This window comes from Anomaloglossus baeobatrachus, chromosome 3 (assembly GCF_048569485.1).
Source record: "Anomaloglossus baeobatrachus isolate aAnoBae1 chromosome 3, aAnoBae1.hap1, whole genome shotgun sequence".
NCBI classification, from domain to species: Eukaryota; Metazoa; Chordata; class Amphibia; order Anura; family Aromobatidae; genus Anomaloglossus; species Anomaloglossus baeobatrachus.
Genome location: NC_134355.1, coordinates 630894685 through 630910002, shown reverse-complemented (window position 1 = coordinate 630910002; position 15318 = coordinate 630894685). Strand labels below are relative to the sequence as shown.

Below are 15318 nucleotides of genomic sequence, written 5' to 3'. Positions count from 1 at the left end.
AAAGTGGGAATAAAAGAGGGTGGGTTAAGACAAGGGTGAGTAAATTGGTAAGGTGAATTTATTCTTGTTCAAATGTTAGACATATTGTAATGATTCTGAAAACTGCAATAAAAATTTATGTTTAAAAAAAAAGAGTTGGATGATTTCCACAGTATTCAACATTGTCGGTTAGAGATAATTTAGTGATAAAAAAAAAGTATAATTGGTGGAGAAAGGTTGAACTTGATGGGCTGTATGTGCCCCCCCCCCGAGCTGTATGTGTCCCCCCCCCCACCGAGCGGTATGTGCCCCTCCTGAGCTGTATGTGCCCCCCTGAGCTGTATGTGCCCCCCCCCGAGCTGTATGTGCCCCCCCTGAGCTGTATGTGCCCCTCCTGAGCTGTATGTGCCCCCCTGAGCTGTATGGGCCACTTAGAACTGAATGTGCCCTCATGAGCTGTATGTGCCCCCTAGAGATGTGTATGCCTCCCTGAGCTCTATGGGCCCCCCATAGCTATATGTGCCCCGCACTAAGCTGTATGAGCTCCCAGAGCTGTATCCCACTTACCCCAGTAATGTGTTTGCCCTCCAGAGCTGTATGCCCCTAGTAATGTATATGCCCCACAGTAACGTGTATGACCCCAGTGCTGTCTGTGCCTTGGTTATATCTCACTGCTACAATATATATTTATATATATTGAGGCTTTCACTTCATCATTATATATAATCATTTAGCCATCGGATTTTGCACATTATATTTGCCTGCTGCTATTTTCCCATTGAGTTGCCGCTTTGCTGCTATATTTATGTTGGGTGCTATATGAATATAATTCTTATACAGAAAATGTATGTTATAAGTCTATGCACTTGTACCTGATGTGAGCGGCGTCCCATTATCTAAGATATGTTGCTTATTTTATGCTAATCAAAAATTTTAATTTGACTACATAAGAATGAATTTTAATATAATTAAATGTATATATAGTATACACTTACTTTGCACAGCACCACTTCTGTCCTGTATCCCAGGTGTAATCTTACTAACACGTGCAGGAATCACATTTATTTATAGGGGTGAGACAGGAGAGATGTGTGTTTTGTGGACGAGTGTCCGGTCTCCAGCCATCTAGTGTATGGGACCTATGAGACAATGGACGACTTCACATCCAGAAAGCCATTCTCCAGCTACAAAGATGCCGGATAGAGAAAGGCATTTATCACCAAAGCCAGAACTCACTGGAGGCGACGCAAGAAGAACTCGTATGGGAGAAAGATTTTATTAAATTACCATCAGCAAAAGTATAAACCACATGTAAAAAACAAAACCAGATAATCTGCCAGGCATCGCCTCTTCTTCTGAGCTTCTTGGTGGACAGGTTGCTCCTCTGTCGCCGGCCATGCTTGTTCTCTGAAGTCCAGGAGGCTCCTGAGAGTCGGTCCTCCCGGTCTGTACCTCCTCTTGATTTGCTGACAGATCAGAATGCCTTGGAGATATGTCGCCTTCAGTTAAGGAAAGAAAAATGTGATTTACTAACAAGAAAGCTAAAAATCGTATATGAAGTATCATGTAACCCTGCAAGCTGCACAAAAAGTGACCACAATAACCTAAGTGTTGTAGCATTAAAGGGAACCTGTCACCAGTTTTATGGCCTATAAGCCGCGGCCACCACCAGTGGGCTCTTATATACAGCATTCTAACATGCTGTATATAAGAGCTCAGGCCGCTGTGTACAACATAAAAAACACTTTATAATACTCACCTAAATGGTCGCTGCGGTGGGGTTGGGTCATATGGTTGTCTCCGTTCTCTGGTGACGGCGCCTCTTCTTTCGGCTATCTTTGTTGTCCTCCTCCTGAAGCCTGTGTGCATGACGCAGCCAACGTCATCCACACTCACCGGCATTCAGGTCCTGAGCAGGGCAGATCTAAGTATTGTAGTGCGCCTGCGCGGGACCGGCGAGTGTGTGTAACGAGAAGGAGGAAGAAGATGGCCGAAAGTGGAGGCACCGGCACCGGAGGACGAAAACACCTATATGATGCACATCCACCGCAGCGACCGGTTTAGGTGAGTATTATAAAGTGTTTTTTATGTTGTACACAGCGGCCTGGCCTTTTATATACAGCATGTTAGAATGCTGTATATAAGAGCCCACTGGTGGAGGTCGCAGCTTATAGGCCAAAAAAATGGTGACAGGTTCCCTTTAAAGAGCCGGCAAAGTGCAGGATATAAAACCTGTGACTTGTCATAAGTCTGTCATTTTTTACCATTAACAAGAAATCCACAAAAGATTCAATGGATCAGCAGCACTGAAGAATAGGTAACAAAATAACAAATTTATGACAAGTTAATGGACGATAAAGGGGAGATCCGAAACCAAAGGTCATTTACATCTTAAATATCTATTTAATTTATTTTTTTTTTTTTAAAAGGTGGATTTTTCCTGACGGGTGTTTTCTTATCTGCCGCTGCGCGCTCCATTTCTTCCCTCCTCTCTCTTTGTGACGTCTCCTATTTGGACCTCATTTTGCTGCGTTATTACTCTGCTCTATTCAGTATTTCCTCTTGGATAGAATGTGATCTCGGGATCCGATTACAATATTGTCACCACATTAGTTACTAATATATACTATGTATTATTCGAGCAATTTACCCATTTGATGTCAATATTCTGCAGTTTGTTATTCAGGTGTTTTTAATATTACCTAATAAAATAAAATGACTATTATATTATCCCATTATATATTTCCTATCATTGTGTCTTGCACTTTGCTCTTATAGGTTTCTCCTGCATCTTGTGCGTATTTGCCCTTTATCTAATGCTCTTCACTCACTTGTAGGTTTATTTAATTTAATAACGTAATCACTTTTCTATTCTACGTCCATTAATAATTCCCTACCATTCCCTTTCTACTGTATCTTCCTGTGTTTATTTTCTTCTGATGACGTTTCATTTGACAATCCCCAGTGCATGCTGGGATACTTAACCCCTTCAGCCCCAAGCCTATTTTGACCCTAAAGACCAGGCCATTTTTTGCAATTCTGACCAGTGTCACTTTATGAGGTTATAACTCTGGAACGCTTCAGCGGATCCCGGTGATTCTGAGATTGTTTTTTCGTGACATATTGGGCTTCATGTTAGTGGTAAATTTAGGCCGATATTTTTTGCGTTTCTTTGTAAAAAAAAAACGGAAATTTCGCGAAAATTTTGAAAATTATGTAATTTTCAAACTTTGAATTTTTATGCTCTACAACCAACGAGACATGTGACACAAAATAATTAATAAATAACATTTCCCACATGTCTACTTTACATCAGAACAATTTTGGGAAAAAAAAAAAAAATTTAAGGAAGTTATAGGGGTTCAAAGTTTATGAGCAATTTCTCATTTTTACAACAAAATTTACAAAGCCACTTTTTTTAGGGACCACATCACATTTGAAGCGATTTTGAAAGGTCTACATGACACAGAACACCCAAAAGTGACACCATTCCAAAAACGGCACCCCTCAGGCTACTCAAAACCACATTCAAGAAGGTTATTAACCCTTCAGGTGCTTCACAGTAACTAAAGCAATGTGGAAGGAAAAAATGAACATTTTACTTTTTGCAACAAAAATGTTAATTTAGCCTCAAATATTGTATATTCACAAGCGTAGCAGGATTAAATGAACCCCCAAAATTTGTTGGGCAATTTCTACTGAACACGCAGATACCTCATATGTGGCGAAAAACCACTGTTTGGGCGCACGGCAGGACTCGGAAGGGAAGGAGCGCCATTTGACTTTTTTGAACAGAAAATTAGCTGGAATCGTTAGCCGCACCATGTTGGGTTTGAAGACCCCCTGAGGTGCCGAAACAGTGGAGCTCCCCCACATGTGACCCCATTTTGGAAACTAGACCCCTTGTGGAATTTATCTAGATGTTTATTGAGCACTTTGAGCCTCTGGGGGCTTCACAAAAGTTAATAGAGTTGAGCCGTGAAAATAAAAAAAAAATGTTTTACCACAAAATTGTTACTTCAACCAGGTAGCTTTTTTTTTCACAAGGGTATCAGGAAAAATTGCACCATAAAATGTATTGTGCAATTTCTCCTGAGTACACAGACACCTCATATGTGGTGGAAATAAAATGTTTGGGCGCACAGCAGGGCTCGGAAAGCAAGGAGCGTCATTTGACGTTTCAAACGCAAAATTGTCTTGGATAATTAGCGTATTCCATGTTGCGTTTGGAGACCCCCTGAGGTGCCAAAACAGTGGAGCTCCCCCACATGTGACCCCATTTTGGAAACTAGACCCCTCATGGAATTTATCTAGATGTTTATTGAGCACTTTGAGCCTCTGGGGGCTTCACAAAAGTTAATAGAGTTGAGCCGTGAAAATAAAAAATTTTTTTTTTACCACAAAATTGTTACTTCAACCAGGTAGCTTTTTTTTCACAAGGGTATCAGGAAAAATTGCACCATAAAATGTATTGTGCAATTTCTCCTGAGTACGCAGATACCTCATATGTGGTGGAAATCAAATGTTTGGGCGCACAGCAGGGCTCGGAAGGCAAGGAGCGTCATTTGACGTTACAAACGCAAAATTGTCTGGGATAATTAGCGTATTCCATGCTGTTTGGAGACCCCCTGAGGTGCCGAAACAGTGGAGCTCACCCACATGTGACCCCATTTTGGAAACTAGACCCCCATGGCATAGAAAAAAAAAAAATAGCGGCAGATGGGGGGGGCGGCAGCAGATGGGGGGGCAGCGGCATATAAAGGGAGCATCTGTGATTGTGAGACGGCAGCTGGGATAGGGTGGGGGCGGATGGGAGAGGGCGCAGTGGATGCAGGAGCGGCAGAGGATGGGGGGAGGAGGGTATGGGGGGTATGGGTGGGAAGGGGAGTGGGAGGTGAGATTGGGAATAGTTACCCTACAGGATGGATCTAGGCAGCTGGATCACAGGAGATGAAGGAGGCAGCAGATCGGGGAGGGTGAGAGGTGGGGGAGGGAGTGCAGCGCAGATCACGGAGGAGACAGGTGAGCAGAGCACAGATCACGGGGGTGAGAGGTGAGGGAGAGCGGACAGCAGATCACGGGGGTGACAGGTGAGGGAGCACAGATCACGGGGTGACAGGTGAGGGAGCACAGATCACGGGGTGACAGGTGAGGGAGCACAGATCACGGGGTGACAGGTGAGGGAGCACAGATCACGGGGTGACAGGTGAGGGAGCACAGATCACGGGGTGACAGGTGAGGGAGCACAGATCACGGGGTGACAGGTGAGGGAGCACAGATCGCGGGGTGACAGGTGAGGGAGCACAGATCGCGGGGTGACAGCTGAGGGAGCACAGATCCCGGGGTGACAGGAGAGGGAGCGCACATCACGGGGTGACAGGGGAGGGAGCGCACATCACGGCGGTGACAGGGGAGGGAGCGCACATCACGGCGGTGACAGGGGAGGGAGCGCACATCACGGCGGTGACAGGGGAGGGAGCGCACATCACGGCGGTGACAGGGGAGGGAGCGCACATCACGGCGGTGACAGGGGAGGGAGCGCACATCACGGCGGTGACAGGGGAGGGAGCGCACATCACGGCGGTGACAGGGGAGGGAGCGCACATCACGGCGGTGAAAGGGGAGGGAGCGCACATCACGGCGGTGACAGGGGAGGGAGCGCACATCACGGCGGTGACAGGGGAGGGAGCGCACATCACGGCGGTGACAGGGGAGGGAGCGCACATCACGGCGGTGACAAGGAGGGAGCGCACATCACGGCGGTGACAGGGGAGGGAGCGCACATCACGGCGGTGACAGGGGAGGGAGCGCACATCACGGCGGTGACAGGGGAGGGAGCGCACATCACGGCGGTGACAGGGGAGGGAGCGCACATCACGGCGGTGACAGGGGAGGGAGTGCACATCACGGCGGTGACAGGGGAGGGAGCACACATCACGGCGGTGACAGGGGAGGGAGCGCACTTCACGGCGGTGACAGGGGAGGGAGCGCACATCACGGCGGTGACAGGGGAGGGAGCGCACATCACGGCGGTGACAGGGGACGAGCAGCCGATCACGAGGGAAAGGGGCCGGGCAGCAGATCGGGGGGGACCGGTGGCACTGTGGCAGATGGAGGGCGGCGGCGGCGGATCGGGAGGTGTGGGGGTGAGGGTGCGGGCAGCAGATATGAGGGGTGGGGGTGCGGGTGGCAGATCGCGGAGGGCAGCGGCGGCGGCGGATCGGGAGGTGTGGGGGTGAGTGTGCGGGCGACAGGTGAGGGAGCACAGATCACGGGGTGACAGGTGAGGGAGCACAGATCACGGGGTGACAGGTGAGGGAGCACAGATCACGGGGTGACAGGTGAGGGAGCACAGATCACGGGGTGACAGGTGAGGGAGCACAGATCACGGGGTGACAGGTGAGGGAGCACAGATCACGGGGTGACAGGTGAGGGAGCACAGATCACGGGGTGACAGGTGAGGGAGCACAGATCGCGGGGTGACAGGTGAGGGAGCACAGATCGCGGGGTGACAGCTGAGGGGTGTGGGGGTGAGTGTGCGGGCAGCAGATACGAGGGGTGGGGGTGCGGGTGGCAGATCGCGGCGGTTGGCAGCGGCGGCGGCGGATCGGGAGGTGTGGGGGTGAGTGTTCGGGCAGCAGATACGAGGGGTGGGGGTGCGGGTGGCAGATCGCGGCGGAGGGCAGCGGGGCGGCGGATCGGGAGGCCGGTTTCATACAGTGCAATGGCAGCGCGGCAACTTCCGGGTCCCATGCTCCGGTCTCATAACAGCATGGGACCGGAGCTTGTCGCCCTGCCATTGCACTGTGTACACTCACTGTGCTGGCGTGCTGCAGGGACGATGACGGGGGCGGTCACCGGCAACAGGTCCACTGTGATTGGAGAAATCGGTCACAAGGCCGATCTCTCCAATCAGAGCTACTGGAGCTGGGGGAGGGTGATCCAGTGATGTCACCCAGCTCCAGCCAATGGCCAGTGCTATAGCTGCACTGGCCAGGGCTGGATTTCAATGTTTCAGTCACTTTAAGTGGCTGGAACATTACAGTGGCTGTGATTGGTTGAGCGGCGTTCGTCAGCCAATCACAGCCTCCGTAGGTCCGGGGAGGAGGCACCACCCCTCCTGAGGTCAGGTACAGGTCCCCTCCTCCCCGAATCTGCGGTTTATGTTAACCGATCGCAATCACCGGAGGCTCCGGTGCCGCGATTACGCCATGACGGAAAGATCCGTCCTTGGTCGTTAAGGCCCAGGGCACCATGACGGATCTTTCCGTCCATGGTCGTGAAGGGGTTAAAGGGGACGAGGTGCGGGGAGAGTAGGGACCGTCCAGGCCTGAACAGCCGCCACTGATGACGCTTCACTTCAGGTGGGAAACGATCGGGATTGTTTTCTTTATTGAAGTATATTTGAAAAATGATTAAATAATTATTTTATGGTAAAAAAGTGGAATATCGGTCTAGCGAGCGCTGATAATGCACAGGTTCCGTTGAAGGTTAAATTATTTTATTGTTAAAATATTTTTTATATATAATGCTCCTGTTAAACACATACAACGCGTTTCAGCAATACATCAATGCTTTCCTCAGGTATAACCTGGTTATACCTGAGGAAAGCATTGATGTATTGCTGAAACGCGTTGTATGTATTTAACAGGAGCATTATATATAAAAAATATTTTAACAATAAAATAATTTAACCTTCAACGGAACCTGTGCATTATCAGCGCTCGCTAGACCGATATTCCACTTTTTTACCATAAGCTCACTCCCTTTGAGGGAATCGGTCAGAGCTGCAGAAAGACATAGGCTTATCCACTCCAAAGCGGAACTTTCAGCTGGAGAGCGGAGGATCGTTGCAGTACTCCAAGACCCAAAGTGCCGGGGACACCAGGAGGAACCAGCGGTCCTGAATCCGGATATCTCCACTAAAGACTACAACCTAACAGCATTGTTATCAAGGATCCAAACCTCCATCCATCCAGAGGATCTATTCAACCAACACCGAGGTTGTGCGAGGGCGCACAACCTCACCAGGTGAGCAAATTCTAACTCTCCTTAATCTTATCTCAGACCATCGGGTACTTGTCATATGCGCTATTTCTTTTTTCAGTAAATAATTATTTTAGACATTTAGGATGAAAAGGAACTTTGGTTTCGGACAACGTCTCTATGTATTTCGGATGATAACCAAACTATTTTTTTAAATTTAAGGTATGTGTGCACGCTGCAGAAATGTTCTGCACCAAAAAACATCAACCACGCATACATTTTTTATGAGTTTTTTGGGGCGTTTTTAAAGCATTTTTTTAGTTAATTCAATGGCTGGAAGAGCAAAAAAAAAACTACAAGGAACAAAAGACGCAACGTGCGGACAGCACTTCAGAATTCTCATAGACTTTGCTGAGATAGGGATAGACATGCAGATTTGGGCAACAAACTGCACGAATAACTGCACCAAGAGTGCATCAAACAATGCAATGTGTGCCCAGGGCCTAAGTCCAAGGCCACACGGGGATTAGTGCAATCGTCGCATGACACTCGGCTCACGCTCGCAGCACAGCAGGATCAGAGTGTCATGCGTCTGTGGTCCGATCAGACCACAGCTGTGGGGGGATGGCCGGCGATGAGGAGGAGGGGGGCCAGTGCTGAGGAGGGGAGGGCCGGAGCTGAGAAGGGGAGGGAGGGATTTATCTCCCTCTCTCCTCCGTTGCCGGCTGCTGCGAGAATCGCACTGCTCTTGCGTTACACCGGTGTAATGCAAGAGCAGTGCAATGTTTCTCTTGCCCCATAGAATTGCATTGGTGCGAGTGGAACAGGATCGCATTGCACCCTCAGCATGCTGCGACTGTTTTCTCGGTCCGATTAGGACCGAGGAAATAATCGCTCATGGGAGCGGGCACATAGAGTAATATTGGTCTGAGTGGAATGCAATTTTTTATCGCATTCCACTCGCACCGTTTTTCTCGCCGTGTGTCCTAGGCCTAAGAGTGTTCTGAAAGTCTTGTATTCGGTCCATTGGAACCTTCCCTGAAAAGGTGTAAGAATGGGATAAATCTGCTTACTAATGGGGCTCTCGGCTGGACACAAAGACCTGCAGCTCAGAAGAATGAAACTTTTGTCCTTCTCAGCCATGAACTTCTTATCTCGCTCCTGCATGCACCTCCATTGATTCTTGATATTCTGCACAAAAAGAATAAAAAAAACCCCAAACAATTATAAATGAGGTTTAAAATTTTTGAAAACAAAAAAATGCAGCAATCAAGAAACTACAGGAGCTGTCTGCAGAGCACAAGATTTATTTTCATTTAAACTATATTAGTGGCCAATGTGCAAAGACTTTAGGAAAATGACTGCACCAGCGTTATTAAGGAAAACATAAGAAAACATAATAATAATCTTTATTTCTATAGCGCCAACATATTCTGCAGCGCTTTACAATTCAGGAGGATCATATACAAACAAGTAACAGTTATAGAAATACAATATTTAGAGGAAAAAAACGAAAAAACACAACCCTGCTCGTGAGAGCTTACAATCTACAATGAGATGGGGGGGAGAGGCAAGGTTCAAGTGTTTATTTACAATGACAATCCTGCCATCTCACGGAAATGGGGGACAGATAATGGTTTCCTGGACGAGTGGGCCAGAGCCTTGAGATGCCTTTGGGTGCCATGGAGTTTGATGTGGAGTTATGTTGTGAGAAGTTGTAGAAGGACTATGTGAATCGAATCTAATTAGGGAGTGTGATAGGCCGCCTTAAAAAGATGTGTCTTTAGGGTGCGTCTGAAGCTGAGTAAGTTGGGATTTGTCCTAACTTCTTGGGGAAGAGCGTTCCAGAGGGTTGGTGCAGCTCGGAAGAAGTCTTGGATTCGGGAGTGGGAGGTTCGAATTAGTGTGGATGTTAGTCGAAAGTCGCTTGCAGAGCGTAGAGAACGGGTGATAGACAGAGAGGAGGGTGAAGATGTAGGGGGGTGCCGCACTGTGGAGAGCTTTGTGGGTGAGAACAAGCAGTTTGAATTGGATCCTGTGATATATGGGCAGCCAGTGCAATGACTGGAACAGAGCAGAGGCATCCGAGTAGCGGTTAGCCAGATAGGTGACCCTGGCTGCTGCATTAAGGATGGACTGTAGAGGAGAGAGTCTAGTTAGGGGGAGACCAATTAATAGAGAGTTACAGTAGTCAAGGCGAGAGTGGATCAGGGCCACGGTGAGGGTTTTTGTCGTTTCCATAGTGAGAAAGGGGCGGATTCTAGAGATGTTCTTGAGGTGCAAGCGGCAGGAGTGGGCAAGAGATTGTATGTGGGAGGTGAAGGACAGATCAGTGTCAAGTATAACCCCCAGACAGCGGGCTTGCTGCCTAGGACTTATCGTTGTGCCACACACAGAGAGGGAGATGTCAGGTTTAGGAAGGTTGGAGGATGGAGGAAAAAGAAGAAGTTCAGTTTTGGAAAGGTTAAGTTTCAGATAGAGAGCAGACATGATGTTGCAAACTGCAGTCAGGCAGTCACTTGTGTTCTGTAGTACAGCGGGGGTGAGCTCAGGGGATGAGGTGTATAGCTGTGTGTCATCAGCATAAAGATGGTACTGGAAGCCAAATCTGCTGATGGTCTGTCCAATTGGGGCAGTGTAGAGGGAGAAAAGAAGAGGGCCAAGGACTGAACCTTGAGGGACCCCAACAGTGAGAGGAAGAGGAGAAGATGTGGAGCCAGCAAATGATACACTGAATGAGCGGCCAGAAAGATAGGAAGAGAACCAGGAGAGCACAGTGTCCTTTAGGCTGATAGAATGGAGCATAGAGAGAAGGAGACTGTGGTCAACAGTGTCGAAGGCGGCAGAAAGGTCAAGAAGAATAAGCAGAGAGTGGTCACCGTTACGTTTTGCTGTCAATAGGTCATTGGTCACTTTGACAAGGGCAGTTTCTGTTGAGTGTAAAGGGCGGAAGCCAGACTGTAAAGGATCTAGAAGAGAGTGAGTGGAAAGGTAGCGGGTGAGGCGAGAGTAGACCAGGCGCTCCAAGAGTTTGGAGATGAAGGGGAGATTGGAGACTGGTCTGTAGTTGCTTGTGCAGGACGGATTGAGAGAAGGTTTTTTTTAAAAATGGAGTAATGATAGAGTGTTTGAGGGAGGAAGGGAAGATACCCGAAGAGAGAGAGAGAGATTGAAGATTTTAGTTAGGTGAGTGGTGACAACCGGAGAGAGGGACTGGAGTAGAGGTGTGGGGAAGGGATCAGTAGGGCAAGTGGTAGGACGAGAGGAGGATAGGAGCCTGGAGACTTCCTCCTCTGTGACTGGGTCAAATGTGGAAAGTAAGCTGGATGGGATATGGGGAGGGATGGGATTCACAGCGCTTGGTGGCTGGGAGCTGATCTCTTGGCGGATGTTTTCTATTTTCTCTGTAAAATACGAGGCCAGGTCATCAGCATAAAGGTCTGTGATAGGGGTCTGTACTTTGGGACTGAGGAGGGAGTGAAAGGTGTCAAAGAGCTTTTTTGGATTGTTGGCAATTGAGGAAATAAGGGTGGTGAAGTAGGTCTGTTTGGCGAGGTGAAGGGAATAGTTGTAGGTCCTTAACATGAACTTGTAGTGGATGAAGTTTTCTGGTGTGCGGTTTTTCCTCCATAGGCGTTCGGCACTCCTGGAGCATCGCTGAAGAAATAGAGTTTGGGATGTGAGCCAAGGCTGTTTTACTCTGTGTTTGGTCTTTCTGAAGGTGAGGGGCACTATTTGGTCTAGTGTAGTCCTGAGTGTGTCATTGTAGTGCTTTACAGCCATATCAGGACATGAAAGTGAGGAGATAGGGGACAGTGATGCATGTAAAGAGTCTGAAAGTGTCTGAGAATCGATGGCCTGTAGGCTTCTGAATGTGTGATTGGTGGGAGTGTGCTGGGATGGGCAAGGGTTTGTGAGTTTGAAGGAGAGGATGTTGTGGTCAGAGAGGGGAAGAGGTGAGTTGTCAAAGTCAGAGATTGAGCAGAGGTGGATAAAGACCAGGTCAAGGGTGTTACCATCTTTATGTGTCTCAGAGGATGAGAGTTGTGAGAGGCCAAGGGAGGTGGTGAGAGATAGAAGCTGGGATGCAGATGGGGAGGAGGGGCTGTTCATGGGGATGTTAAAGTCTCCTAGGATAAGGGTTGGTAACTCTGAGGACATGAAGTGCGGCAGCCAGGCTGAAAAGTGGTCAAGGAACTAGGTGGGTGAGCCTGGTGGACGGTATATGACAGCTACTCTGAGGGGAAGGGGATGGAAGAGCCTGATGGTGTGGACCTCAACATAACATTGACAACATAACATAACAACATAAAAACAAAACAAAAAACTTACCAACAGCTCAATGCTTGTCCTGAGTAGCATCATCTCTGGACCCACATCTTCTCGCTGTCTCCTGAAGCTGCTCCATCTATTCCATTCTGACTTGTATCTCCTCAAGATGTCCGGTACCAAGGACTTTTCACCTGGAAGGTTTAGATCCAGGTCAATACCTGTCAAACATTGTTAGCAGACTTCTCTAACTTTTTCTCGCATTTGGAACAAATTAAAAGTTTCCTTTTCCCCTGTACAATATTCTGCTATTGACTCGTTCGCCTCCGGCACGTGCTCCTCCAGAATTTTGCTCTTATGTTCCCGCTCCTCAGCACTGAGTGCTGGAAGAGGCCGGTGCGGGTTACCAGCCATCATATTATACACTGTTCCAACTACACTAATATTGTCTGTCCAAAAAACACCCAACTATCTTCCAATTTCTCTTTCCAAAGCTCAATTGCCACCACAATTTGGAATAATTCTAGACAGTAACAATTTCTTCTGTCGCCCCTTTTCCTTCAAATTTTTGGGCCCAACTCCATCTCCCTAGAAAAAGGCCACAAAGCCCACTGACCTCAAGGCGGCATGGAGAAATTACAACACTAATCCGCACCCAAACATTGTAAAAATCTGTTACATTTTTTTTTCATACAGCAAAATTCCTCTTCAGAGTCTTTATAACCCTGATTTGGGGAAACATTTTCTCCCCCCCAACTCCACTTAACTTCAGTTCCCTGAAGAAAACCTTCTTTGTTGGACTCATCCTACATGCAAAGATCGGGCAACCGAACAAAACCCACAAACTTCTAAGTGTCACCATCACAACCCTTTTACAACAATTCTTAAACACAACATCCCTTTGACTAGACAATTATCGAAGACACTTTTTTTCTTTCCCATTTTATTTGATTCATTAATTTATCCTCTAAAATTTTTGGCAACTCCAAGTGTCATAGTTTGATCATCTCATTTGTTGACATAAAATCTGGGGGTGACAATGAACAGACATACATATCTTACAACCTGATCGCCACAACTTTTCCTAATAGCCAACTATTCTGAGCGTTCCCCTTGTAGAAAACCCCCTTTCTTTTCGGGTTCCCCTCCATAGCTTTCGGACACTTTACAGCATTAACATATTAAACATATTTCCTTTCTTATTACATCCTCTTCATCTGATCGTACATCCCCGTCTAAAGAATCTCTATCAGACTTACTCGGCTGCTGCGGAGCTTCTTGGATTGTTTCTCTCTGTGACGTGGACTTGTGTCGCTACTTACAGGGCCTGACTTCTGTCCTTCATCCACCTCCTGCTGCTCAGTGTCCACATCTTGTCACGCTCTATTGTTGTTTTGATCCCTGTAACAAGAGGCGCTGTGCGAGTATGCATTCCAATGTGGCTTTTCCAAACTTTTGTCACTATACCACAACTAAACTGACAATGCAGCAAATCATTGCCAGCTACATTAACTACTGGTCTCCAACCTCCATATCAAGGTCCCTAGAGAATAGCCCACCTGGGTGTCCTCTAAAACTCCTGGTGGCTATGCACCTGCCTACTTACCTAGTGGCCAAAGCTGGAGACTGTAGCTGAAAGGATCCTAGTTTGCAAATCTGTTTGCTTGCCAATCTATCCACAGACCACTTTATAAGCTAGAAAGGTCTGCCACATATTTAATGCCAGAGTGATCACCGGCATAACACCTTTTTGGTGTCCACTGTGCAATGCCGCAGTAATTTGCCGCCTTACTTTAATCAAGCTGGATGCTATACGCATTTCCAGCCCTACCAGAAGTGACTGATCTTGAATCCTATGCCACCACTGCTTCAAAGCATCTGACTGCTCAACTTTATGCTTCCACCCTGATAGATCCCAGCTAACAGAAGTCTAAATCCAGGAAACTCACACACCTGCCCCTCCCCCCCTGGCTGGCTAGGCTTCCTACCCTCCTGGAATCTCTTTGGAACTATTATCTTCTACTTGAGCCTCTTCATCAAAGGTTCTATGAATCTTTGACATTTTGTGTCTGTGATGTGGTCCTCTGCCTGTCCTGTGCGGACACCTGTATGATTCTGCACAGTGTTCTTTTTTTCCCAACTTTCATTGTTCCTGGACACTGTTTTTTAGCATCTCCAAGTTCTCAGTCTGTGACCTTCTACAGGTGATCACTGGTTTTGTCCAGGGCCTACTTTAGTTGCATCTTGTGGTCATATCCCTGATCCTCCTTGATACAGCTTCTGGACATGTCTTTGGTCACTTTGATCTTGACTGCAGCTACTGGTGATGTCCTGATATCATGATTGTGTTTGCAGTTTTCGGCAATGTCCCTGGTGCCTGAAATCCTGATTTCAAATTATGAACATGTCCCTGGAGCTTGTCATCCTGGGTACATCTCCTGGCTATCACTGGTGTCCATGATCCTAATTGCTGTTCCTGCATTTATCACTGGTGAAGATGATCCTGGTTGCACCTTTAGCCGTGTCCATGGTGCTTCTGATCCTGGATACAGCTCTTAGTCGTGTTCCTGTTGCTCGTGATCTTTATCTGTGGCCTGCCACCGGGGTGCATTCTTTGGCCTTTTTGCAAACCACCGAGGCACACCTTGGGCTTCCGTAGTCTGCCATCGGGGTGCATTCTTTGGCCTTTTTGCAAACCACCGAGGCGCACCTTGGGCTTTTGTACCCTGCCACCGGGGTGCATTCTTTGGCCTTTTTGCAAACCACCGTGGCGCATCGTGGGCTTTTGTAGCCTGCCAACGGGGTGCATTCTTTGGCCTTTTTGCAAACCACCGAGGCGCACCTTGGGCTTTTGTACCCTGCCACCGGGGTGCATTCTTTGGCCTTTTTGCAAACCACCGAGGCGCACCTTGGGCTTTTGTAGCCTGCCATCGGGGTGCATTCTTTGGCCTTTTTGCAAACCACCGAGGCGCACCTTGGGCTTTTGTAGCCTGCCACCGGGGTGCATTCTTTGGCCTTTTTGCAAACCACCGAGGCGCACCTTGGGCTTTTGTAGCCTGCCACCGGGGTGCACCCACCGCTTCC

The 15318-nt window shown here is 47.9% G+C and overlaps 1 long non-coding RNA gene across 1 annotated transcript; it reads right to left on the bottom strand.

The window, feature by feature from the left end:
• Positions 1–1236: 1236 nt before the first annotated feature.
• Positions 1237–13937, bottom strand: LOC142295683 (uncharacterized). Its single transcript, XR_012751518.1, has 4 exons — positions 13494–13937; positions 12298–12428; positions 9039–9156; positions 1237–1478 (listed from the first exon to the last, which is right to left on the bottom strand). It is a non-coding gene; the product is annotated as an uncharacterized LOC142295683 (long non-coding RNA).
• Positions 13938–15318: the final 1381 nt, after the last annotated feature.